Here is a 25,969-nt window from a genome sequence, read left to right on the forward strand (position 1 = left end):
TCAAGTTTACTTTCACAAGACACTGAAAGCCTTTCAGATGATTTGTTTTTCATTTTCTTATTTTTATAAACAGGCAGAATAAAATATGTAGCAGGTGCTGAAATATTCACCTGACCTAGATTATGTGAATAGATGGATTCACAAACCACTATCAAGCGCCAAAGTGCGGCACGGCTCCAGGGAAAGGATGCTTTTGTAATGAAGATACCTAATTTAAACATTTTTTCCTCTACCTCAAATGTTCTTACCATGCTTTTTGGTACATTGGAATTGGAATAGTACAAGATTGTATGGGCTGTATTTACTTATAAAATAAGCACAGGGGTCTGGAAAATACAAACGTCAGAACATTGTTTACGTTGTTAATCCCACCTGCAATGCTCTCTCCATTCCTCTTTCCTATCTGAATTGAGCTAAGTGCTCAGTTCAATGGGGGAATATTGAAAACACCGGGACTTTTTAAGATCATAGAAACCTGAGTGTTTGGATTGTTTCTTCTCTAGATGCTTGTAATAAGTCTGATGCAACCTTCCCTTCCTTTCCATTTCTGAGACGTAAATGTGATTGTGAAACATTCTGCCCTAGAGAGGTGAGGGTGAGATTGTAGAACAGTGCAACAAGACAGGCGTCACTCCCCTTAAAACTTCCCAGTGCACAGCCAATCAACAAATGAACTTTTATTTTGCTTAATCCATGAATATGTGCAGTCTGTATGTTACAGCAACTGAAATTAGATTCTAACTAGCATGCTTATATGACATGTATACATTATGCAGATACATACAACCTAAAAAACGAGTCTCACACTTAATAGAAAAAGATTGCAGCATTCTCATTAAAGTCACAAATAAAACAAGAATGTACCCTATCACCACTTTTGATCATGTTGCAGTAATAACCACCACTGTAATTATGTTAAAGCAATATATTCAAGGCATAAAAAATTGAAGAGAGAAAATAAAATTATATTTATTTGCCAGTTATATGGTTGTGATATGTAACATTCAAGGCAATAAATTAGAAATATATTACAAGATAAAATATATTTTAGTTTAAAAATATAAACATCAATACAAAAGACAATTACTATAGGTTAAGAAGTACTTAATTTGCTGTATGTCTAATGACGATTTGACATTTTTACTCATGAAATTTAATAAAATTATAATTGTTTATGTTATGTTTATGTTTTCTTAATAAACTGAATACTTAAACACAGTTCTTGTAAATTTATGTTATTAAAAGTTGATTTTAGGTCTTGAATGATTTGGGTTTCATAAAGGAGGCATCAGTTGTCCTCACTCTTGGTGACAGTTGATATAGTGAACCATTACACTCAGTCAATATCACTTCTATTCTTTACAAGTGGGAATTAGGAGAATTTCAAGAAATGTTTGGTTGAATTTTCTGGAAATCTAATAGATATGCTGACAGTTTCCACATAAATATTGTAGCTGGAGTATTTTAAGGGAAGAAAAAATTTGGCTCATAGAATCATTGGCTTAAGTTATAGCTTATTACAAAGAAATGGAAGACTAAAGTTATTATTTTTATATAAAAATTAAACAGAACTTAAAATATAGTAATATATTTCTTATACTGAAATATATCAAATTTTTGCTTACTCATACCCTACAAAAAATTTTACTGAGCTTGTTTTGATGATAACGAGGTACTTACGAAAATCCAAGACAGCTATGAGAATATATGATTTAGCTTTTACAATCTCCCACTTCCTTTGGCTTCTGTCCATTTGTGGTATTTTATTGCAAATAAAATGGTATTTGCAATTGATGTCATTGAAATATCAATAATTAATAAAAAACATCTTATTTGGTTTTTGATAAGAAAGTTATTTGTTTTTATTTTATATAGCTAAAACTCAGCTTCACACAAAGATTTCAGAAAATCAGTTGTTTACATTTTCAATAATGGGATAATTTACATGGGGAATGAGTATGCTTTGATCATATAAATTCTAAAATTCTATGGCTGGTGATTTAAGGTTCATGGTCTCCTCTCGTCCTCAATCCAACCTTTCAGCCAGCTCTATATTATTACTATGTGTCAGCTAAATGTTCCTTTCTCTGTTCATTCCCATATTTACTACACATGTATACAATGGAGTATTAAAATATCCCTCTAATTTGTCTACTGCACTAACTACAAATCCAAACTAATCTCCATAAAACACTTGCCTCATTATATTACTTGCTCCAAAACTTTCAATTTCTTCTTACCATACATGGGATAAAGTCTGTATTTTTATCTTGGTATTTAAAGCTCATTTCACATTCTGTCTCTAAACTACTTTCTAGCATTATCTTTTATTACCCTCCAACATGAGTCCTTAGTTCTATTCAAAATAGCAAAAGGATTTAAGGCTCTAAGATAACTTTTACTAAGAAAGTTTGACACTAAACAAGTAAAAAAGAATCAGATAGTACCAAATGCTATGTAGAAAATCAAGTAGGGTAACATAATAAAGAATGAATCAGATAGTGTCAGCAGGAAATATTAGATAGGATGTTGCTGGTGCTTCACTCTCAGACTCTGATAGTTGAGCTAAGAGCTGAATAATAAGTAATTAATCATGTGAAATTCTGAGAAAAAATAGGTTCCAGGTCCTAGCAACAACTAATAAAGACTCCAAGGTAAAAACCAGGAACATGTCCATAGCAGCATGTTCAGGAAACCAAAAGAAGGCCAGTGTGCCTGAAGCAGAATGAGCAAGAAGGAAAGATCCAGAAGGGCCCGGGTCATGACAACATTATAGGCCACAGTGAGGAGTTTAGGTTGTATTCCAAGTCTATTCATAATCTGCTAAAGATTTTATGCAATAGGGTGACATGATCTGATTTATATATTTTTTAAAGTATTTTGGTTGTCAAGGATGGAATTGAGGAAAACAACAACAACAACAACAACAAAAACTGAAAGTCCAAACAAGAGGTGGTCTGGATTAGTGGAGTGATTAGTGGAGATGTATAGAAGTGGAGGATTTGGAGTTAATTATTGAAATAGGGCCAAAATACTTGCTAATGTATTGGGTTGGGGAGTTAGAGAAGAATCAAGGATGGCTCTCAGATTTTTGTCTTAAGCAACTGAATACAATTTACTTAGATGAGGAATCTGAGAAAAAAAAAATCATTCATTTATTCATTCAATAGATATTTTGAAAATTACTATGAACTATTGCTTGAAATACTGGTATTCTAACGACTAAACAAAATACCTAGTAGGAAGGAGAAAGAAAACGAACAAACAAAATACAATGTTAGTAGTGGTAACTCTGATACACAGACTCAAAATAAAATACGACATGACTCTTCTCAGTTGGGCAGTCAGAAGACGTTGTGTGTGAGGAAGTGACACTGAAGGTAAGTCGAATAGCAAGGAAGTCACTGGGAAAGATCATTCTAGGCACACCAAACAGTGATACAAAGTTCTAAGGTGAAAATGATGTTGATGTGTTTGAGAAATGGAAAAGCAACTGTACAGAGAGCATGGCCTACAACATGGTAGTGTTGTCAACATGAAAGGTGAAGGCCAGATTCTGTACATTTTTGCAACCAGGGTAATTTTGAAGGTAATTTATAGGATGACTTTAATCAAGGAGAGTGCATAACCTGGTTTATGTTTTAAAGGATCACTCTGGTTGTGGTATGGAAAACAACTTAAAGGAAAATAAAAGCAGAAGAAAGGAGTTTGTTGAGAAACTATTAGTTTCAAAGGAGGTAGGAGCTTGAGTAGAAGTGGTCATAGCAGAGGGAAATGGGGAGAAGAACGTAGATTCTGAACAGATTTTGAGAGTGTAGGTTTAAGAGTTCTGTTTTTTAAAAAGTGAAGTTTGAGATGCAGAGCAGACATAAAAATAAAGAGGTCAAGGAAAGACCTGCAATGAATTGTGAGAAGCTTAGATGGGTGTGAAATGTGGGAAATTTAATGTCGGCAGTCATTAGCCTACAGATAGAATCTTAAAATTCCCTGTTTGTAGAGCAGGAAAGAGTCAAGGACTAAACTCTGGAGCACTCTGCTTTTAGAAGTGGGTTAGAGGTGGAGAGATGAGTAAACACAGTGTTTTGCACAACAGCCGTTTCTTGAATTGAATTGGCGGTTGTTTAATATCCGTTAACCGGATCACTCTGTTCACTGGGAAAGCTTTATCAGCACGGTTGCAGTGGGAAAGTCAGGTAAAGTCATGGCAGATCTCCCAATAGGAGGTGACTTGTTTTGCAATTCAAAGTTAGTAAAAGTTTTGCAATTTTATGACATTATAAAACTTGATTTATGATTTCCCATTATAATGTATGTGATCAAATACGAAATACAGATCTATAGTTTTAAGGTATGAAAACCCATTTTATACTAGTTTCGGCCAAAATATGTAGGGTAAATACATCGGTTCAAAAACAAATCATGGCAAAGGCAAATATGCATTCACCAAATCAGATGCTTGTATGTATTCTCCTCTATTTCTCCACCTCTTGTCTTCACCTTTCTTCATTTTCTCCTTCGTCTGACTTATCCCACATGGCAGGAAATAGCCATGGGTAACACCAGAGTTTCACACTTAGGAAATTCTGTAAACCTAAATTTCCTAAACCTCAGCTGACCTTACTATAAACTGGAGTTAATAGGAATGATACTATTTATCTAATGATAAGGGATAGAGGTATGTAGAGTACTTGGAACAGTTCTTGGTTCACAACCCATTTATTTATTTATTTATTTTAAGATTTTATTTATTTATTTGTTTATTTATTTGAGAGAGAGAGAGAGAGAATGAGCAGAGGGAGGAGCAGAGGAAGAGGAACAAGCAGATTCCCCCACTGAGCACAGAGTGATTTAGGGCTCCATACCATGACCCGGAAATCATGACCTGAGCCCAAATCAAGAGTCAGTTGCTTAACCGACTGAGCCACCCAGGTGCCCCTCAAAGTCCATTTATTTTTATTTTATTTTTTTTAAAGATTTTATTTATTTATTTGACAGAGAGGGAGACAGCCAGCTGGGAGAGGAAGAAGCAGGCTCCTAGCGGAGAAGCCTGATGTGGGGCTCGATCCCAGGACTCCGGGATCACGCCCCGAGCGGAAGGCAGATGCTTAACGACTGAGCCACCCAGGCGCCCCCCCAAAGTCTACTTTAAAAAAAAAAAACTCCCTTTCTTTGCCCTGGAGGAGCTTTTGGACCAGTAAGACTGCCATATTAAGATAAAATGGAACTTTACTTTTGACAAAAGAATATTAAAATAAATTACAGGGTTTTTTGTTACTTTCTTTTTCTTTTCTTTTTAAGATTTTATTTATTTATTTGACAAGGAAAGAGAGACAGAGAGAAAGATAGACAAAAGCAGGCAGAGTGGCAGAGGGAGAGGGAGAAGCAGGCTATCAGTTGAGCAGGGAGCCTGACATGGGACTCAATTCCAGGACTCCTGGATCATGACCTGAGCTGAAGGCAGATGCTTAACTGACTGAGCCACCCAGGTGCCCCTTTCTGTTATTTTCTAAAAGAAAATCTAACCATTCATTTGTCATTGACATTTTTATAACACTATGTTAAAGTAAAAAGTAATATTTTAAGATTAGTTATTTCCATAATTGTCATGACTATATTTTGCATTAATATTTAATTCCACTCAAAGAATTCTGTGTACTGACATCTAAATAACTCAAGTACTCACTACTGGGGAACAGAACAAGATATGGTTTACTGCTACAGAAATCACAGTGAGACACAAAAGGGTTTCAGTGTCTTTGCATATGAAGGCACAGACAACGACATATAGTAATTTTATCCTCAAATTATTTGATGCAATATTAACTCATTTACTTTGGTACTGTCCTTTTGTTCAGAAACAGAATATATTCATGAGGTTTACCCTCTTTATAGAAAGGTTGAATTATTCATTGAAATGCAATTTAAAAACTCCTTGCTCCCTGGGGCACCTGGGTAGAGCACTCAGTTAAGTGTCTGACTCTTGATTTTGGCTCAGGTCATGATCTTAGGGTCCTTAGTTCGAGTCCCATGTCAGGCTCTGCACTCAGCGTAGCATCTGCTTACAACTTTCTCTCCCTCTCCCTCTGCTTTTCTCCCCTGCACTTGTGCTCGCTCTCTTTCTCTCTAAAATAAATTTAAAAAGTCTTTTTTAAAAAATAAAATAAAATTCTTTCCCCCCCCAAGTGCTCAAATCCACTTCTGCTGCTGGTGACAAACATCTATTGAGAAAGTTGAGCTCCAGAGCACAGCACTTGAAGAAATGATTTATTTTGAGTGTTTGTGAACATTCAAATGATCCTTCTACATTATTTAGATGGAGTAATATAGGAAAATTAGGAGCTAGTTATAAGGAAATGTAAGTGTATCTTGAGGCAACCTTGAATACGTTAATTTATGTGGGTGGAAACAGGTTTGCAACATATAGAATATCTCTACAAACTGAGGAAACACACACTGGAAGCTGTTGATCTTATGCCAGATGATAGAAATTATGGTAAAGAAAGAGAAATGAGAAGCACTGCAGTGTGTTATAGCAGAAAACATCTTAAATTTGAGTAAGAAGACTTAAAGATTTAGGTCTGGCGCTGCCATCCTATAGCTATGTGACTTTGGTGTAAGGCCCTGAATTAATGTCTCTTTATAGGAGTCTCTAAATTCAGTAACGCATCTGTAAAATATCTGCATATATGTATGCATATGTGTGCATGTGTGTATACACATATGTGATTGAATTTGGATTGCTGGTGTCAGCTCCTACATATAAAGAGGACGGAAGTTGTCACTGTCATCCTTACAAGTAAAAGCTTGACGAACTGAAAATCAATAACTCCCTCTGCATCCATCAGAAAACCAAGGTTGCAGGACAAACTGCCACCCTGAAGTCTGGAGGGACAGGTCAATTTAGAGAGTCACAGTCACCGTCTATATATGTTGAGCAGAAGCTGCTACAATCATAAACTGGTGGGAATACTTTTATGGTAAGTTTTACAAATTATTGGAGACTAAGTGAAGTCTAATTTGGAAGTGAGAAGATCCTGGAAGCTAGAATCTTGGGGAAAGGGAGCAGCTACAAACTTCAGTTTATCAGGGCACCTGGGTGGCTCAGTCCATTAAGCATCTGCCTTTGGCTCAGGTCATGAACCCAGGGTCCTGGGATCAAGCCCCACATTGGGCTTCCTGCTCAGCCGGGAGTGTGCTTCTCCCTCTCCTTCTGCCTGCTGCTCCCCCTCCTTGTGCTCTCTCTCTCTCTCAAATAAATAAAATCTAAACAAGCAAACATAAAACGACAATTAAAAACACTCCAGTTGATCACTATGAAGATCTAAGAAAGATTTCCTGATGGTTCTGGCAGGTGAAGGGGAATAACAACCATTGTGAAATATGTTCGGAACATTTTCCATAGTAAAAGCCTACTTTCCAGGGAAAAGACCTGTACCAGAGCCTTTTTCCAGAATGGGGAAGGGCATTCCTCTAAACTTATCACCCTCTGGGTTTACTGTCTCACCAAAAGGGAAAACAAATTCAACAGAAGTCAGGCCTTCAAGGATGTAGATAGAAAAGACCACCGCCAATGAGGTAGGGACAGGACGAAAAAAAAGTTGTATCACTGGAGAAATCCTGAGGTTAGAGCTCACATACACATACATGGACCCACTAAAACACTGAGATTTACTCTGAAGGTTATAGAATGCAAAAAGGGGAAAGAATGAACAAAACAGAACAAACATATAAGAAGTGTGGGACATCATCGAATGTTATAACATACATGTAATTAGATTTACAGAAGAGAAGAGAAAAGGGAGATGAAGAAAGACTTGAAGTAATGATGGTTGAGAATTTTCCAAAACGATTGCCAGACATCAAATCACAAATCGAGGAAACTCAGAAAACACAAACGAGATTAAGAAATAAAAAATTAGCCACATCATATTCATCCTGCAGAAACCAGAGAAAAAAGTCTTGAAAGTAAGGAACATCTTAGCTACAGAGGAGCAAGGATAAGAGTTTCAGTAGACTTCCATCGGAAGCCATGCTAAGTGGAGATTTCAAGGAAAGTGGTATGAGTCTTCTTAGCTGAAATACATACTCTCACAAATTTGCATAAGATATGAAAATGTAAAATAATGATATATGTCAAACAAATAAATTTACACCTGAATACAATGACAATTTAGACACAATATGCATTATTCAAGCAACTGTAAGCTTGATTTTAATGAAGTTTTATTTTAAGATGCCAGAAAGACTTAGTCCGAATGATTTTTGATTCTCTACTTGAAAGTTGGATATGTAACAGGAACATTAATATATTAATATTAATGGTATATAGTGTACAGTAATATAGTTTATAATAATATATTAATTCATATTAATATAGTCATATTGGATATTCATTTTGGATTAGAGTTTTTCATAAATGCTTCCCTAAAACTCATAAAATTCATGAAACTGTCAGAATGAATTTAATTCTTATTTTTATACTGCCTGAATGATGTACTCTCACAACATAGTTTATATTGACAAAATAAGTACATTTTGATAAAGAATATAACAGTCAAATAATCTATTTTAGCAATTTCCAGAGTATCTGAAGGTAAAATAAAAAATATTGATATTAAAACACAAAGATCAATGAGTTTTATTTATGGTCCAGCTATTAGAGAAATATATTAACTTAGATACTCTTTTTTTATCGTAAATGTCTTAGTAAACTTTCTTAAAAATAGCAAATTTTGTTCTGTCGCTGTAAAATCTACTGTTTCAAATTATTCATTTTCCTCTCATTTTCTGGCACCATGGTGCATAATTTCTTTCTACTTTCCTTTACAATTCTGGCAGGCACACCAGGATTCTTGTTCAAGATCAAGAATAAAAAGCTAACAAACACCATTATATTGTCAGAGCCCATATAAAAGAATGCAGAAGGGATTGAGCTTGTGAATGATGGAAATGCCAGTGGGATTTCTATTACCCAATATTCTCAAGAAGAAGTATCAAATATTATTTGCCCTTCAAAACTGTTTTCTCTTTTGGGAGAAAAATAAACTATGTAAATAAAGAGTTAGGAGAGTTCGATCTTCATTAGTAAATTACCATGGACAATTTTATTTTCAACTATATTTAAGAACTTCAACAATGCTATTGAATAGTTAGATTTCTAACTAGATACTAAGCAATTTTAGAAATGTGTATTGGTTTTTCCGTTGTTGTTGTTGGTTTTTTTTTTTTTTTGGTTGTTTTTGTTTTGCAAGGAAAAATACTTTCTCTGCCTGGTAGAGGTGTCTTGACACAAAATCAAAATAAAATATACTTTACAACAAAAAGGATTTTTAGAATGGTACATTAGGCACACAAAACCATACATACTAATGAAAATATAGCAAGGACAAACTAGGTAGTAATTCTCTTAATCTGAGAGTAGAATATTTTGGTTAAAAATGTGCATTTTTCAAATGTATTAGATATTATCAAATTACATACCAAGTTGTGCCGGTTATATTGCGATTATCTTGGTTTGTTTCTCCACACCCCACCAAAGTTTGGTGTTAGCAAATATTTTCATTTTGTCATTCTATTATGTGTAAAATAGTATCTTATTGTTTTATTTTTGTTTTTCTGAATATTATAAATAAAAGGTTGAGTATTTATTTATATGACTCTTGATCACTAGGATCTTCTGTTACATATTTTGCTCATTTTTCTATTCTGTTGATGATTCTTAATAATTTAGAAATATCAGTTACTAGTTCTTTGTCAAGTATTTGTTGTGATTATTTTCTCCCAGTCTGTTTTTTTAAATTAATTTTTGTTGAATCCTTTATAAAAACATTCATTAACATAGACAAATTTTTACAAGTTTTATTTCAGGTTTTATGACACTGAGTCTTATTTAAGAACTCCTTCACTACTAAAAGGTGATATATTTTCTTCTAAAAATTTAAGTTAGTTTTTATCAGTTAGCTCTTTTGCCCATCAGGAATTTTTTTCTTATTTGCTATTAGGTAGGATTTTATTTTATTTTATTTTATTTTTTTAAAGATTTTATTTATTTATTCGACAGAGATAGAGACAGCCAGCAAGAGAGGGAACACAAGCAGGGGGAGTGGGAGAGGAAGAAGCAGGCTCATAGCAGAGGAGCCTGATGTGGGGCTCGATCCTATAACGCCGGGATCACGCCCTGAGCCGAAGGCAGACGCTTAACCGCTGTGCCACCCAGGCGCCCCTATTAGGTAGGATTTTAACTTTCTTTTTTCCACATAGAAAATCAGTATTCCCTGCACCATCGAAGAATCTATCCTTTCTGTGCTGATCTGCTACACTTCCCAGTTCATGAAATTAAAGTTCCGTGTTCTAGCAAAGCTTTCCCCGATACCCACCCCCCTGAATGGTTATAGCTTTATAGTATACGTTGATATCTAGAAGTCAAATCGTTCCCCAAATGCTGGGTATATTTCATTTGCCCATCACTACTACTATCCACTCTCCCCCATCCTCTTCTATGGTTTTCATACAAGTGAGTATTGGACTCCCCCCCGCCCCTTAATAGACTTATTGGTTCAAACAGTTTTAAACTTACGGAAAACTTCAGCAGGTTGTAGAGAGTTCCCATATATTCTCCTTCCCTGTGCACAGTTTCACCTATTGGTAATGTTTTGTATTAGTGTGGTACCTTTTTTATAATTAATGAACCCAGTCTTAATACATTATTATTAACTAAATTTCATAGTTTGCCTTACGGTTCACTGTGTTGTAAAGTTCTATGGATTTTGACTTGCATAATTCCATACATCCACCATTACAGGATCATACAGATAGTTTCATTGCTCTAAAAATTCCTTAAGATTCAACCGTTCATCCCTTTCCAGACCCTTGAGCCCCTGGCAACCATTGATTCTTACTGTCCCTACAGTTTTCTCTTTTTCAGAATGGTCATAGAACTGGAATCATGTAATAACTGTTACAGACTGGCTTCTATTATTTAGTAATATGCGATTAAGTTTCATCTATTTTTTGTGGCTTTCTAGCTCGTTTTTTTGTTGTTGTTATTGAATGATACTGCATTGTATGGATGTACCACAGTATGTTTATTTTGTCACCTATTAAAGGATATTTTGGTTCAGGGCAATTATAAATACAACTACTATAAAGACTGTCATACCGGTTTTTGTGTAGACATAGTTGCCAACTCAGTTGAGTAAATACCTAGCAGAGTAATTACTGGATCATACAGTAACACTATGTTTAGCTTTGTAAGAAATTGCCACAAAAGGAAGGGGGGGGCGGTGGGAGGAAGAGGAGGGGAGAAAGAAACTGCTAAAGTGTTTCCCAAAGCAGCTGTACCATTTTACATTTCTAACGTAGTGCAATGTCTGCATTCTTGCCAACATTGAGTATTTTCAGATTTTATGGGGAGTTTGCTTGTTTGTTGAATTTTAGTTCTGTGAGAGCCTATGAGTTGAAACTTTGCTTAATGCTTTATGACTCACAAATGTCTTTATTGTTTCCACTCACGGATGATAGCTTGGCTATCATAAAATGCTAGGTTGTCTAAGTTTCTCAGAACTTTGACAATATCCTGGGAGAGTATTCTGGTATTTATTGTTGTTAATGAGAAGGAAACTTTTAAACTAGTTATCATACTTTTGTGGCTATGTTATTTTCCTCTCATATATTTTAACATTTTCGTTTCACCTTTAGCATTTTACAATTAATTTTGATTCTCCAATATCGTTTCATATTAGGTTAGTTGGTTTAGTACCCAGAGTGGACACTTAATCTGGGGATTCATAAAGTCCTTCAATTCTGGATGATTCTAAATTGTTGTCCATTCATGTATTTCTTTTCTCCTTTTCCTCCATTTTTTTCTTCTTCAATTCCTTATGTTTAGTGCACTAGTGCTCGAAATATTCACAATATTCTTGTGGAAGGGTTATTTGTCTCTATACATTATAATTGGGCTTGTCCATGTGATTTGCTTTGACATTGAAATTCAAGTGGAAGTGGTATGTGCCACATTCTAAGCAGATGCGTTAAAATAGTAATGACATGGTTGCATCATGCCCCCCAACCTCCCATTACATGCTTTGTAAATAAGAACTCAACATTTGTTATTTTTATTACTGATACATTTCATTCGTTTTTACTTAGCTTTATATTAGCAGAATCTGTCTTATAAAAACCTTTGAAACAAACATTAAAAATTCTCAGTCTATCCTCTTTTAAATAGTCTTCTATTTACATTTTTATCTTTTTCCTCTGGGAGTGTTTCAAAATAATTACTAATCTAATGTATCAGTGAAAACTTCTATAAGAAAGTCATGGTTTATTCCAAAGGATTTAACTGATGAGTATTTAATGGATCAGCTAATTTCAGAAGCGAAGATATGCCTAAGAAACTAATAATGAATGGTGAAGCACCCAGTGAGAAGTCATGGTGGACGTTGTTACTATCCTAGGCCTGAAGGAAAAAAAAAAAGGAAGAGAATGGTTTTAGGAACCAGTACCTGCTGAGACGGTATAAGAAGATAAGGTCTCTAGGGACTACAAGCAAAGTCACAAAGGAATGCAGGTATTGTCAGACTGTCATGGGGTTTAGCAAGAGTACAGAAAATTTTTCCCACTCTGTTTATCCTAATAACTTCCAGTCTACTGCAGGAACCTCCCTGTGTCTAGTCCCAACTAGATGTCAAAATGGAGGAACTCCAGATGATACAGAATTCAGTCTCTAGAGGCATAAAATATGCAAAATGGGAGAGAATAGATTTAGGTTTGGGAGAAGAGGAAAACAAAGAACAGTCAGAACACTTTTAAGACTTAGTTATTTGAGAGAGAGAGAACATGTAGGGCAGAGGGGCAGAGGGAGAGAAAGTATTAAGCAGACTCTGTTCTGAGCATGGAGCTGGATCCCACCACCCGGAAACCATAATCTAAGCTAAAACCAAAAGTCAGATGTGACTGCGCCACCCAGGCACCCCAGTCAGAACACTTTTAAACCACTGATTTCTCTGTTTGACCAAGTCTAGTAAAGAAGCTGTGGATGAAAAAACTTTCAACTCTTAGGTTACTATGTCATAGGTTAAGAATGGAATCAAAACCAAAACATTTTCTATCTTGATTTGTGATTAATTTTTGGTATAAGCATTGAAAAAACAGAGAGATCAACAATTCATGGATTTGAATTATTAATTAGATTTAGTGTGGGGGGAAAAGGATTACTCAATAAAATATAAAAACATTAAAAATGAAGACATCACATCTATTGACACTTTCTTTTTTTTAAATTAGGTAACATTTTAGGTTACAGGAAAAGAAGCTGGATATGCACAATTCAACTGATATTAAAAGAGTAGTGAGTAGGGGCGCCTGGGTGGCTCAGTTGGTTAAGCATCTGACTCTTGATTCTGGCTCAGGTCATGATCTCAGGGTCCTGGGATCCAGCTCCCATCAGGCTTTGCGCTCAGTGGAGATTCTCTCTTTCCCTCTTCCTTGGCCCTTCCCTCTGCTCTCTCTCCCTCCCTTTCTCTTTCTCTCTAAAATAAATAAACAAATGTTTAAAAAAAAAAAAAAGAAGAATGAGTAGACTTCCAATCTGGCTATGAGAGAATAGTTTGTATAAAAATAACCTGTCTGCCAAAACGACTATAAAAACAACGCAAGGGGCACCTGGGTGGCTCTGTCGGTTAAGCCTCTACCTTCAGGTCAGGTCATGATCCTAGGGTCCTGGGATTGGGCCCCTTGTCTGGCTTCCCTGGCAGGAAGTCTGCTTCGTCCTCTGCTTTTGCCCCTCGCCCCTCCCATGCCCTCTCTCTCTTGCTTGCTCTTTTTCTCAAATAAATAAATAAAATCTTTTTTAAAAAATGCAAAATACATGAAACACTTATTTGAATTCCTTGTAGATCAGCAACACAGTCAGAACTTGAGGCCTGTGATCCTTGAGAGAAGGGAAATGCATGGACATGAGTCCCATAGTCACCTTTGCTTCTAACTTTGCCAATTGTCAGTGAAGAATAATAGAATTTCAACAGAAACCTCTGCTCACATAGAGCTGAGGAAGCAGAGATATGAAATCTAGGATTTCCAAAGGGCTGGAAATGGAGGGGAAGAAAATGCTGAAAAGTGAATCCAAAAATTTGCACAAAATTTTCTTTTGACAGTTAGGATGTCAAAGCTGCTCAAAGGAAGGGCATGTCTCAAAACAAACAAACAAACAAACCAGAAAGCAGAACTGGGATGCTGAAGACCTGAACAGAAGTTTTTAACAGATTTATAGTACTAGGAAGACAGAAGTTGGAGTTCAAGAGACCTGATAAAGACCTCAGGCTTTCAGCTGAGATTCTTGAAGGTTTATGCCATGGGAGTAGGGAAGGCTGAAGTACACGGGCCTTCACAGAGCCAAAAAGCTACTCTTGACAATAATAAAGTCATCTTCATCTAATAATTGTATGGTCTTAAAATATTTTCCCACAGACTGCTTATTGTTCACCAGGAATAAAAGCAGTAATTCTACAGAAAAAAAATCAGACCTTGGTGAAATGATCAAAGTAAATATCACCAATGAGGAACAAATAGAAAATATGTGTCCCTCAGATGTAATATTCTGACAAAAACACAGCATCATATATGTAATTTTTCAGACAAGAATACATTACCTGAATTAAATCAGAAAAAAAAATTAAAAACCTTTCTTTCAATAAAAGGTGAGGGAGCTGTATTCTTCAATGTCACAAAAGGCAAAATAAGACTGTAAAAATGTTCCATATTTTAAAAGGCTGAAGTGGCATGATGACTAAATGCAGTTTCTGAACTAGAAGAGTACTGTACTGGAGGGGAACAAAGGCTTTAATGACATTGTGGGTGAAATGAAAAGTTGGATTGGAATGGTAGCTTAAATGAAAGTATTTCAAATGATGTTAAATTTTCTGCATTTGGTAACTGTGCTTTGATTAGGTAATATCTCTATTTTTTAAAGTATTTATTTATTTGAGAGAGTCAGCGAGCACAAGCAGGGGGATGGCAGAGGGAGAGGGAGAGGCAGACTCCCCAGTGAGCAGGGAGCCTGAAATGGGGTTCAATTCCAGGACCCCAGGATCATGACCTGAGCCAGACAGATGCTTAACCAACTAAACCACACAGGGGCCCCAGTAATATCTCTATTCTTAAGAAATAGACACTGGAGCATTCAGGGGTAAAATATATGATGTTTCCAAACTACTTTATATGGTTCAATAAAAAACTATGTATATATATATGAAGAGAGTACACATGCATCAAGTAATTCAAAATGAAAAAAATATTAATAATAAGTCATTCTGAATAAAGGGCATATGCGTGTTCTTTTAATTCTTATAACTTTTCTATAAATTTGAAATCACTTCCAAAAAGTTTCCAAAAATCAAATACAGTCATCTCACCAAAACACTGAACAGAAAATCATAGGAGTTCTTCTGTTAGGTCCAGAAAAGGCATTAGATAAAACAGCACCCATAAAATTGTCGGGATAAAATTGCCAATACAACAGCAATAGAACCTGCTTGATCTGATTAGTAGTATTTACAAAATCCCTACATCTTAAATCATGCTCAAAGGTAAAAATGTACTTCTCCCTTAGGTCAGAGCCAGGCAAAGATATTCATTATTATTACTTCTACCTAGATTTGTACCAGAGGTCCTACTCAAGAAAATGAGGAGAGGAAAAGTTATTATACATAAGGACTGAAATTTTTTTTTTACAGATCTAGTACCCAGATCTTGCTTTGAAAAAAATACTCTCCATTTAAAAGACCAAGGTTCTCTGAAGAAATGACTAGTTCTAGATCTGCAGAACGCAAAAGTGAGCCTGGAATATTTTTTTCGTCAAGAAGAAAATACTCAAAGACTAATGGTGTCAGGATACATGGAAGTAGAAACTGGCTGGAAGGAACCTCCCCTAACAAAATGTGGGGCCTAATTTTAGTATCAAAATGAATTACGAACTTTATGGCTGATAGATAACACACTAAATTAAAATAAACACACATAGATCCACGGTAATATTAAAAAGAAAGAGGAAGGGGGAAATGTTGGGTTAAGAGGAATGTACTAAAAAATAATAGATTCAAAAATTATGATTTTCTATCTGCTAATGTAGTTTTAATGATTTTAACAAGAATAATCAATAAGACCTAAAACAATTTGTGACATGTTGGATAAAAGTCTATTTACAAGATCTCAGAGTATCACTCCCCAGATGATTTATTAACTACAAAGGAGAAAATGTGCTTTTACAATGGAAAGATTTGTGTGTTACTCCTGGCATTGCCAATAGTGGAAAGACCCAACATCATATGCCTTCAGCTATGATACAGTAAGAGGCACCCAACATCACCCATACCATGGTCTTGTCAAAAATATTTGACCTAAGTCAAGTCATAAACATACATTATTAGTACAAGTTGTTCTGCAAGACAAAGGGCTGGACTCTTCAAAGAATCAAATATGAAGAATGGCAGAAAATTCTAGGACTTCTATAGATTGTGAGAAATTGAAAAGACATAACCAATGATAATTCATCTATATTGACTGAATCCTCAATGGGATAAAACAAATTTGCAACAGACATTTTTGCTACAACAGAGGAAATTTTGCTTGTTACATCATGACTTTGAATTCATACTAATTTTCTAAAATGTAATATATTATGGCTGGGTAGGAAAATGTCTTTGTCTTTGATGATTCATGCTGAAGTAGTTAGAAGCAAAATATCTTGATGTTTGAAGCATTCATTTAGAGAAGGGAAAATGGTACTAGTAGATAGCATATTAGCAATTGGTCAATGTTAGTGATGGGTACACAGGTGTTCACTTTACTGTTCTCTCAGCTTTCCCGAGCATTTGAAATTTTTCAAAATAAAAGACAAATTTTAAAAAGTTAAAAGCAGACCTCTAAATTAAAGCATTTTTTTTGTCTTTGAAAGCTGATTTCTCATTTAAATGAATTTGACACGGGTCCAAACTAATTATCAAAGCATGAGGCTTTTGAAGGATACCATTAATTGAAATTCAGAGCCGTGATACTAACTATTCAGAGTGAAGTGGCTATATTATGAACAACTTGCTTTTTTCACAGGGTCTGATCCATGTTATTTCGAGTGTTTTTCTTTTTTGATTGAAAACATCAAGGTTTTATTTAATTGTATAAATTATGCCCTTGGCTTTAAAAACTCAACAAAATAGATGCAAAAAATTAATTACAATATTGTCAGAATCAACCATTAAACAGCAGGATACAAGCATCATAAAATTAGCATTTTCATCTAATCATGCTAGTGTCATCTGCTAATTTCAAATAGACCCCATACACAGACATTATTTTTCAAAGCATCCTTACACAAACCCTTAATTCATTTTGAGCCTTGTAAAAACATTTGGAATCAGTCAAAGTTCTGAAAGAGATGATCCTTACTTCTCAAAAAAGAAATTAGGAGAATTATGGTTTATTAACTTTGAATTCAAAGAAGGTGAATGCTATGCAAAATGATGGGTTTTTTTGCCTTAATTCTTATGACTGGCAATGCTTCCAAAGACTAAGTTATCCCAAATTGCTCAACATAACACTGATTTAGTGAAATCTTGTCAGAAAATATTTCTTTTCTTTCTTCTTATTCCATTCTCACAGGCATTAAATGTTTTCGTTATACTAAGAAACGTGAGCAGTTATCAAAGTGTATTGTGAGAGTGAAGGTTAAATTTTCCTGACAATCTCTCAAATATTCCTTTCCCTAATATGCTGCCTACAAATAAGGCTCATCGCTTTTGTGCATCAACAGTATCAATCACTTTATTAAGTACCTAATAAACATCTGCTATTAAAAATAAATTCTATGCATGAAACACTTTTCTCAATAGACTGCACTTCCTTCTTTTAACCTCCTTATAGGCAAAATTTTTCTTCATTAGTTTATGATTTCTTCAATCTCTCCTTCAATAAATATGTATGGAAAGCCTACTACAGTTCAGACTCTATGTTAGCTTCTGGATTTGCAAAAATCATTAAGGCATGTTCTCTGACCTTTAGGGGATCTTAAATCTAGGGAGGACAAAGATATTTGAAAACAGATTATAAAAACATAATCTTGTAATAACAATAAGGTAATTATCTGCAAAGAGCCATAAGACCAAAACAATTGCTGATGATATGTTGGTCCTTATCCCAAATGGTTGATTATACAAGAAGAGAAATGATACTAAGACAAGAGCAGATAAGCCCCTTAGAAATTATAGCTCTTAATTATTAGAGATAAATCAATATTTGTTATTAAAGATAAGTAGTAGGGATTGAGAATAGTTGATGAGAAAATGAGAATCTGGAAAAAAAATTATTTCAATCCATTAATTAGTCATTTACACTTATCTCAATTAATCTTAGTTCCTGTTTTTGCCAAACACAGACTATTACAAGGAATTTATGTTGAAAATTGTGTTTGAAACTTCTGAGTTCCTTCAAATCTTGCATTTGTTAAACATTTAGTACTTTTTCTATTTTATTTAATCCTGCCAGTATTACTATACTAGTAAAGTCAGGTGTGAAGAAGAGATTTCTGATCATCAAAGCTGCTTAGGACCTGTGAAAACACCAAGTATTCTCCTCATCATAACAGACCTACTTCTGATAGAATGAAGAACTGTGACTGTAACTCTGACATGAACTAGATACTTGGAGAAGGATATTTAAAAGCTTAGGTTAAAAGAAAATTTGAGGGGCTCCAACGCTGGGTTGTAGGAGAGAGTTCTGTTGTCATTACAAAACTTTATGCATTTGAGGAAAGAATATCAATCTTGGTGATTAATGATTCTATGGGAATGCAGGTGCTCAATTTCTGCCATTGCTTCTAGTATTTTTTTTTCTTCTTAGAGAATGAGGTATCCATAACTTGTGAGGACAATCTTCACTTGTGTTTGGAATTCCATCACCACCCTCCACCTCAGAGACCTTAATTCTGATAGGTTAAAACTATCAGCCAAATACTGATCACAGCCAAATCTCTAGCTCAGAATTTTTTTCAAGAACCAAGACCTCTGAGTCCATCCTTCCTATTTGACGTTTCTAATTATATATCCTATAGTCATCTAAATTCAAGTGTTCCGTTTAAGCAAGAATTATTAGTTGCAAGTGACAGAAGCTGACTCTAGATCATTTAAATGTCCAAAACAATTTTTGGAAAGGACCAGAAAAGCCGAATTGAGACTAAAGAGCTGGGAAGAGTTACCAAAACTGTGGTGCAGAATGTTTCCTCTGCCAGTCAACTGAACACTAAACAAACACCAAGGAACATTTTTGCACTGGGCAATTGATCTTGCAGTTTCTACCCTCCTATGACGACTACTACTATTACTATCAATACTACTGCTGCAACCACTGTTGCTACTACCAGCAATAGTAGTACTACTACTCGAGAGAGGGAAGAGAAACAGGGAGAGAGAGTAACCCCAGCACTGATTGCTTGTGTCGCCAGCTTCAAAATTAAAGCCCATTGCAAGAAATCACTGAAGCAAAGATCTTATGTCTGTGTGTGCCTGCTCCATTTGAAACTGGGAAGGTTTCTAGTCCAATGTCCACAGCTGAATTCATTATCTTCTTTCTCTCTTTTCACCCTATTTTTTTATTTCTCTATAGGCTATCACCAGTCAACTCACTTAAACTACAAACTTGGACTCCATCTTTGACTCCTCACTTCCTTATTTTCAATCATTCCTGGTCCTATATGTCAGTTTTCTTAATTATCTGTCAGATTTATCTTCTTCTTACTGTCTTAATTCAGGTCTTCATAATTTCTCGTTTGCATTATTGCAACAACTTATTAGCTTCTCTCCCTGCCTCCAGTCATTCCTCCACACTCCATTTCTCAAATGATAAGAATGCTCTTTTTAAAATAAAAATCTTCCCAGTGCCTCACATGTTCTAATCCTTCAGTTTCTCTACTAGCCTTCAAGGCAGACAAAAGTAACTAGGATGTCTATATTCAAAGATTGCTATCTGGTTCCTTTTTGTCTCTCCAACAGTGTCACTAACTTAGTTCATCACTACCATTATCATCATCACCATTACAACCATATATTAGTTCAAACCCTATGGAAATGGATATAGCTCCATTACCCTCATGGATGCAACTACAGCAAAACAGTGTGAAGCTAGATTTAGATTTTCTTTAATGAAAAAATTAAATATAACAACAAAAATAGGTGGATAATTATTTGTTTTTGCTTCCACATTTTACATTTTATTTATTTTTTACTTATTTTTTTAAATTGAGGTATAATTGACATTTAACATTATGTTAGTTTCAGGTATACAACATAATCATTCAATACTTGTATGCACTGTAAAGTGATCACCACATTCTAGTTTCTGGAAGTTAGGTAGTGACTGGAGAAGCCTCAAGCAATGAATTGGAAAATCCAGAAAAACAGAATTCTGATTTGCTTTGATGGAGGCGGTTTGCTCTATGCTTTCCATTTTATTTATTTTACTTTTAGTAAGAAATTATCAATAAAAAGCCAAATCATACTGCATCTGATCTTAAGGAATACAAACTTGAAACTTAAACCTTTGTTGTGAAATATGAGGACTCAGAATTGTGAATGGTTTTGCTGTATGGAGAACCAATTAAAGCTTTGGTGTCAAAGATCCAAAATTTGGAGTTCCAGATTTACCATTTACCACTTACCAGGAATCCTAGAACATTACCATTCCCAGAGCCTCAACTATCAAAAAGTTACATATAATATGCCTGTCTCATAGAATAAGGTAAGATCATGGAAGCAAGCAACATAGTGGTAGACTAAAAGTTAGTTTCCCTGTTTTCTCCGTGTGTCCGGACACTAAAATTTAATGTGAATGTGATTATAATAATGACAATAATAATAATCAATATTATTGAGCATTTCCTATGTGCCATTAATCTAACAGCTTAATGCATATAATCTAATTTAATCCCCACAACAACTTTTTGAGGACTGAATCAAGGAAAGAACTAATTGTAAAGGATATTTAAAAGTATATTATAAATTTATATTATTTTCTTATATGTAACTATGAAATTATAAACTAATTTTAGAAAGCTAATTATGTTCAATAAATCAATCTCCAGTTCATATATAAATACACTTCCAACTGTAATATGGTAGAACTACCCATGCACTTTAAAGGTGTTGTTCTCATAAGGTGATGTGATGTTGATGGCAAATGGTTTTCTCCCACCCAGAATCTAGGCCAAAAGGGACAAAACTCTTTGTAGTCTTACGTTGCAAACAGATTTTTTTTCTTATAGTCCCTTTCACTGAGTGAGGTTTTAAAAATTCTAGCTTTGTGTAGTGGTTTCAGTTTCAAATTCACTGCTTGTTCAGAATTAAGAATCAAGACTCTTGATTACTAAAAGAAGCCAACAACCACAGGCAGACATAATTAACAGGCTAGGCTTATGATTCTGCTTTCCAACTTTTTCCTTTCCGTTCTGTATTGCTGTGTTTTTTTCTTTTCTTTCCTCCCTACTTTCCTTCCCCTCTCCCCTTCTCTTTGCCTCTCTCCCTCCCTTCCCTTCTTTTTTCTTTTTTTAAAATATTTTTATTTATTTATTTGAGAGAGACAGCCAGCGAGAGAGGGAACACAAGCAGGGGGAGTGGGAGAGGAAGAAGCAGGCTCATAGCAGAAGAGCCTGATGTGGGGCTCGATCCCAGGACTCTGGGATCACGCCCTGAGCGGAAGGCAGATGCTTAACGACTGAGCCACCCAGGCACCCCTCCCTCCCTTCCCTTCTTTTCCTCGCTTCCTCCTTTCCTCCCCAGCCTTCCTCCCTTCCTCCCTCCCTTCCTTCTTCTTCTTCTTCTTCTTTTCTTTTTTTTGTCATTTAGAATTTACTTTGTTATGAGAACAGCAATACAATGAAAAGATATGTATTTGGTTTTATTTACTATTTATAGTCACGATATCTGGTCTGGACTGTTGCTGAAAACAGAAAACAATATTAGGTTTTTAAAATACATTTTACTGGGACCAGAACAGAAACATACGGAAATAGCAAGAGATAAAACTAGAATTAACATCATCTACTTATTTGCAATGTACTTGTTTTTCTAATTTCTTAATGCATTTGTAGCTTTATTGTCAATATTTTTACAACTATTCCATTGAAAGCAAGTAGACACACAGACATACAGAAGAGTATATAAATCAAAAGCATATAGTAATTAAAAATAAAATAAACTCATTCACGAAAATGCCACCCAAGAAGTAAAATTTACCAACATCTTGAACATACTTAAAACATTGAAAAACTCTTTTTAATTCCCATTCCATGTATATGTACAAATGTACACACATAGGAAATTAGAAGATTACTATTGTTGTATACTGTCAGCATGCACTTAGACTCACTAGACATTTATGTTCTCTGCTGCTCTTCATTAAGTCCCATGTCTGACTTCCCATCTGTAATATTTTTCTCTTCCTTAAAAAGCACTCTTTAGTATTACCTTTTGCAGACTTATGGACTGTTGAATTCTCAGTTTTAGTTTGTCTGCAAATATGTCTCATGTTTCATTTTAAAGGATCTTTTACTGGCTTTGAAATGCTAAGCTTGCAGTTATAATCTTTCAATACTTGGAAGATGTCATTGTGTTGTCTTCTAGCTTAGCTTCTGTGAGAAGTCAGTTGTTTGTCCTGTGGTTGCTATTATGACTATCATTGGTCCTTTTCTCCTAGCTGTTTTAAAAACTTTCATACTTGATTTTTAGTAGGTGTACTATAATGTAGATAGGCCGAGTTTTCTTTATGTATGTCCTGCTTGGGTTTCATAAGTTTCAGGACACTCTCAGCTTCATCAAACATTGCTTCTGCCCCCAATGTATCTTTCTTTTTGCTCCTGGATTTCAATGACAGATGTGTTAGATTTTTCATTTATCTTCATTACTTTTATCCTCTCTTCAATATTTTCCATTATTATGTCTGTCTGTGTCATTTTGAATGTTTCCTGGCCTGTATTCCAGTCCACTAAATCATTTTATTCAGCTCTGTCTAATCTGTCCAACTGGTCTATTTTTTTGAGGAATTGGACTTTGCATTGATTTTTTTTTTACTGCTTCTAATTCACTGTCCAAATTTTTACTCTTGTCTTCTGCTTCCTTGAATTTATTCATCATTAATTGTTCTGCAGTCCACGTGTAATAGCTCCATAATCTGTACCCCTTATGGTACTGCTTCTATTTTGTATTCTTTCTCCCTTTTTAAGAATATTGTCTTACTGCCTCATATTACTCTTAGTTTTTGAGTTCTGAACACTGTATATAAATTCTGTAAAAATATTATTTTCTGCATGATGTCATCTTCCTTTTTCAAGAGCCCTGAATTCTAATTTTGGCCCTTACATCCTTGTGAGCTTTTTGAAAGATTTTTAGTTTCTCAGCTATCTGGGAGTAGTCGCTCAAATGTCCATGTTATTATTTTCTTCTGTTTCACTCTTCTCTTTAAATTTTTACCTACATTTCTTCAAACTTTTAGTTTATTTTTTATTTTATTTTTAGTTTTTCTAACCAGCTTCTCTAGGGTTCGTTCAATAATTACTTCTTTTGCCATTATCAGAATTTAATTACTGCTAAGATAAAAGATATAAGTGTATTTACTAAGAAGTCAGCATAGAAATGTTCAGGTTGTAGGTCAGGTTATCTGCCCTGGTGAAGACTGTGCTATGATCTCAATGCTTGTGTCCCCTCAAAATGCATATGTTGAAATCCTACCCCCCAACATGATAGTGTTAGGAGGTGGAATCTTGAGAAGTGATTAGGTCATGAGGGTGGAGTCATGAGATTAGTGGCTTTCTAAAAGAGACCGCAGTGAGATCCCTTGTCCCTTTGCCATATGAGACTATAGCTGAGAGGGATTATCTATGGACCAGAGAGTGGGTTTTCATTAGACATTGAATCTACTGGCAACTTGGTCTTGGATTTCTCAGCTTCCAGAACTGTGAGAATTTCTATTGTTTATATGCTGCCCGGTCTACAGTATTTTATTATAGCAACCCAAATGGATTAAGACAGATAGCAAGGAATCTTTGAAAAGAAAAAAATGACTTTGGACAGTTGTGTGACATCCTCTGTAGATAATAAAAGAAAAAAAGAAAGAGGAAGAAAAAGCTAGTTACAAATTGTAAAACTGTGTGGACTCATAAACTGTGCTATTTTAGAGTGGATAGAATTTCATATAGCAGATATCTCCATCATAAATTTCTTTGCGTTGAAATATATGTGATATTCTCAATTTAATCAACCTTTACTCATTGCTTTCCTATACAAATTATCATCAAAAAAAGTGAATAGGATTTAGTCATACCCTTGCAGAAGTTCACAATCCAGTGCGTATTTTTGTGTATGTGCACATCTGCTACACAGTTAAGTTTAGGGTAGGAAAAACATAAAAAGACTGTATTTAATTCTAACACAAGGTATATTAGGATAAATCTTGAAATGGAGCTACAAAGCACAAGTTCATGAAAAAAAAAAAAAAAGGAGAATTCAGTAGGTACTGAAGGGGTATTGTAGAGATTCTTGGGAGTACTACTCTAATGGTCTGAGTAGGATAGACAACCATGACAAATACTGGGAGTAGGAAGCACATTCCAGACCCGTGTGAAGAGCCTGAGCAAAGGTCTTCAAGGAATAGTACATGGTGGCTATGTGACACTGGACTAAAGTGCCTCACTAATGATAATAAGGTCAGATTAAGAAGATTTACCAGAGAGCTCTAGTGTTTGAGGATGAAACCACAATGACATGGAGAATTTCATCATCAGAAATTCCTATAGACCATTTTCACAATATAATCATAAAAAATGAAAGACTACACTACACAGAGGGGGTTCTAGATATTTCCCTTCATGAGGAAAAATGGAAGATCAGAAGGTATCAACAGGTCCTTGGCTGGTTTTAGACTAACCAAGTACATCTGACAATTGGGAGGACATATCTTAAAAACAGATAGGATCCTGAAGCCAAAAAGCTCACAATAAAAGTATAGACCCATGCCCTATCTTTCCCCCGTTTATGAATTACTTTAAATACTTTTAGCAGTTTCTCCTTCTACCACCCCCCTCTGTATTTTCTATAACTGAATATATAATTAACAATTTTAGATATCATCTTTTGACTCGTTCTCCTGTAGATGAAATTAACCTCATATAGACCTACCTTGCTTTCTCATTAATGAATATAGTTTTATCCAAATTTTAATAAGTGCTATACTACTAAGAGAATTATAAATTTTTCATTACAGAATCAAGTAGAGTTCTACGATTTCCTTTTTTGTACAGTTTAATTTTCTGAAGTTAATAGCTCCCTCATTTTTCACTTGTCTGATTTTCTATAGGCCTATCCCTAAATTCAACTACCTGGTAAGATTGAGCACACACCAAGAAAACTTGTTTCCTCTGTATATTCATACTCATCAAATAACTATTATTTGTTCTTTCTTTCTGTTTTAAACTGGATAGATTACTCTCAAGACATGTTGCATATCTATAATCCTGAGCTTTTCTTATGGTTCTTTTATGTTGAACTGTTTGCTATTTCTTATTATTTTTCTCTTTCTTTGTTTACTTCTTCCCTTATATTAGTACCTTCATAAATCATTGCCTAAGTAGAGGAGAGGTATATATCTGAGTCCTTGAATGTCTGCATCTTTATTCTAACCTTACAGTTCAGTAATCATTTGGCTGGGTCTTTTACTCTAGGTTAATATTTAGAATTTTGAAGACTTCACTCCATTCTCATGTAAGTTTTATTTTTTTAAATGTCATTTTTTTCTCATTTTTATATCAATTGTTTTTCCTTTCTTTAAGTTTTTATCATGTCCAAATTAATCTCTAGTGTTCTATTCATGTTTTCTGCATTAGTAAAAAGTTTGTCTAATCCAGTTCACTGGTCACTTAGAGAGCCTTTTAGAATGA

Source organism: Ailuropoda melanoleuca, chromosome 16, assembly GCF_002007445.2.
Source record: "Ailuropoda melanoleuca isolate Jingjing chromosome 16, ASM200744v2, whole genome shotgun sequence".
NCBI classification, from domain to species: Eukaryota; Metazoa; Chordata; class Mammalia; order Carnivora; family Ursidae; genus Ailuropoda; species Ailuropoda melanoleuca.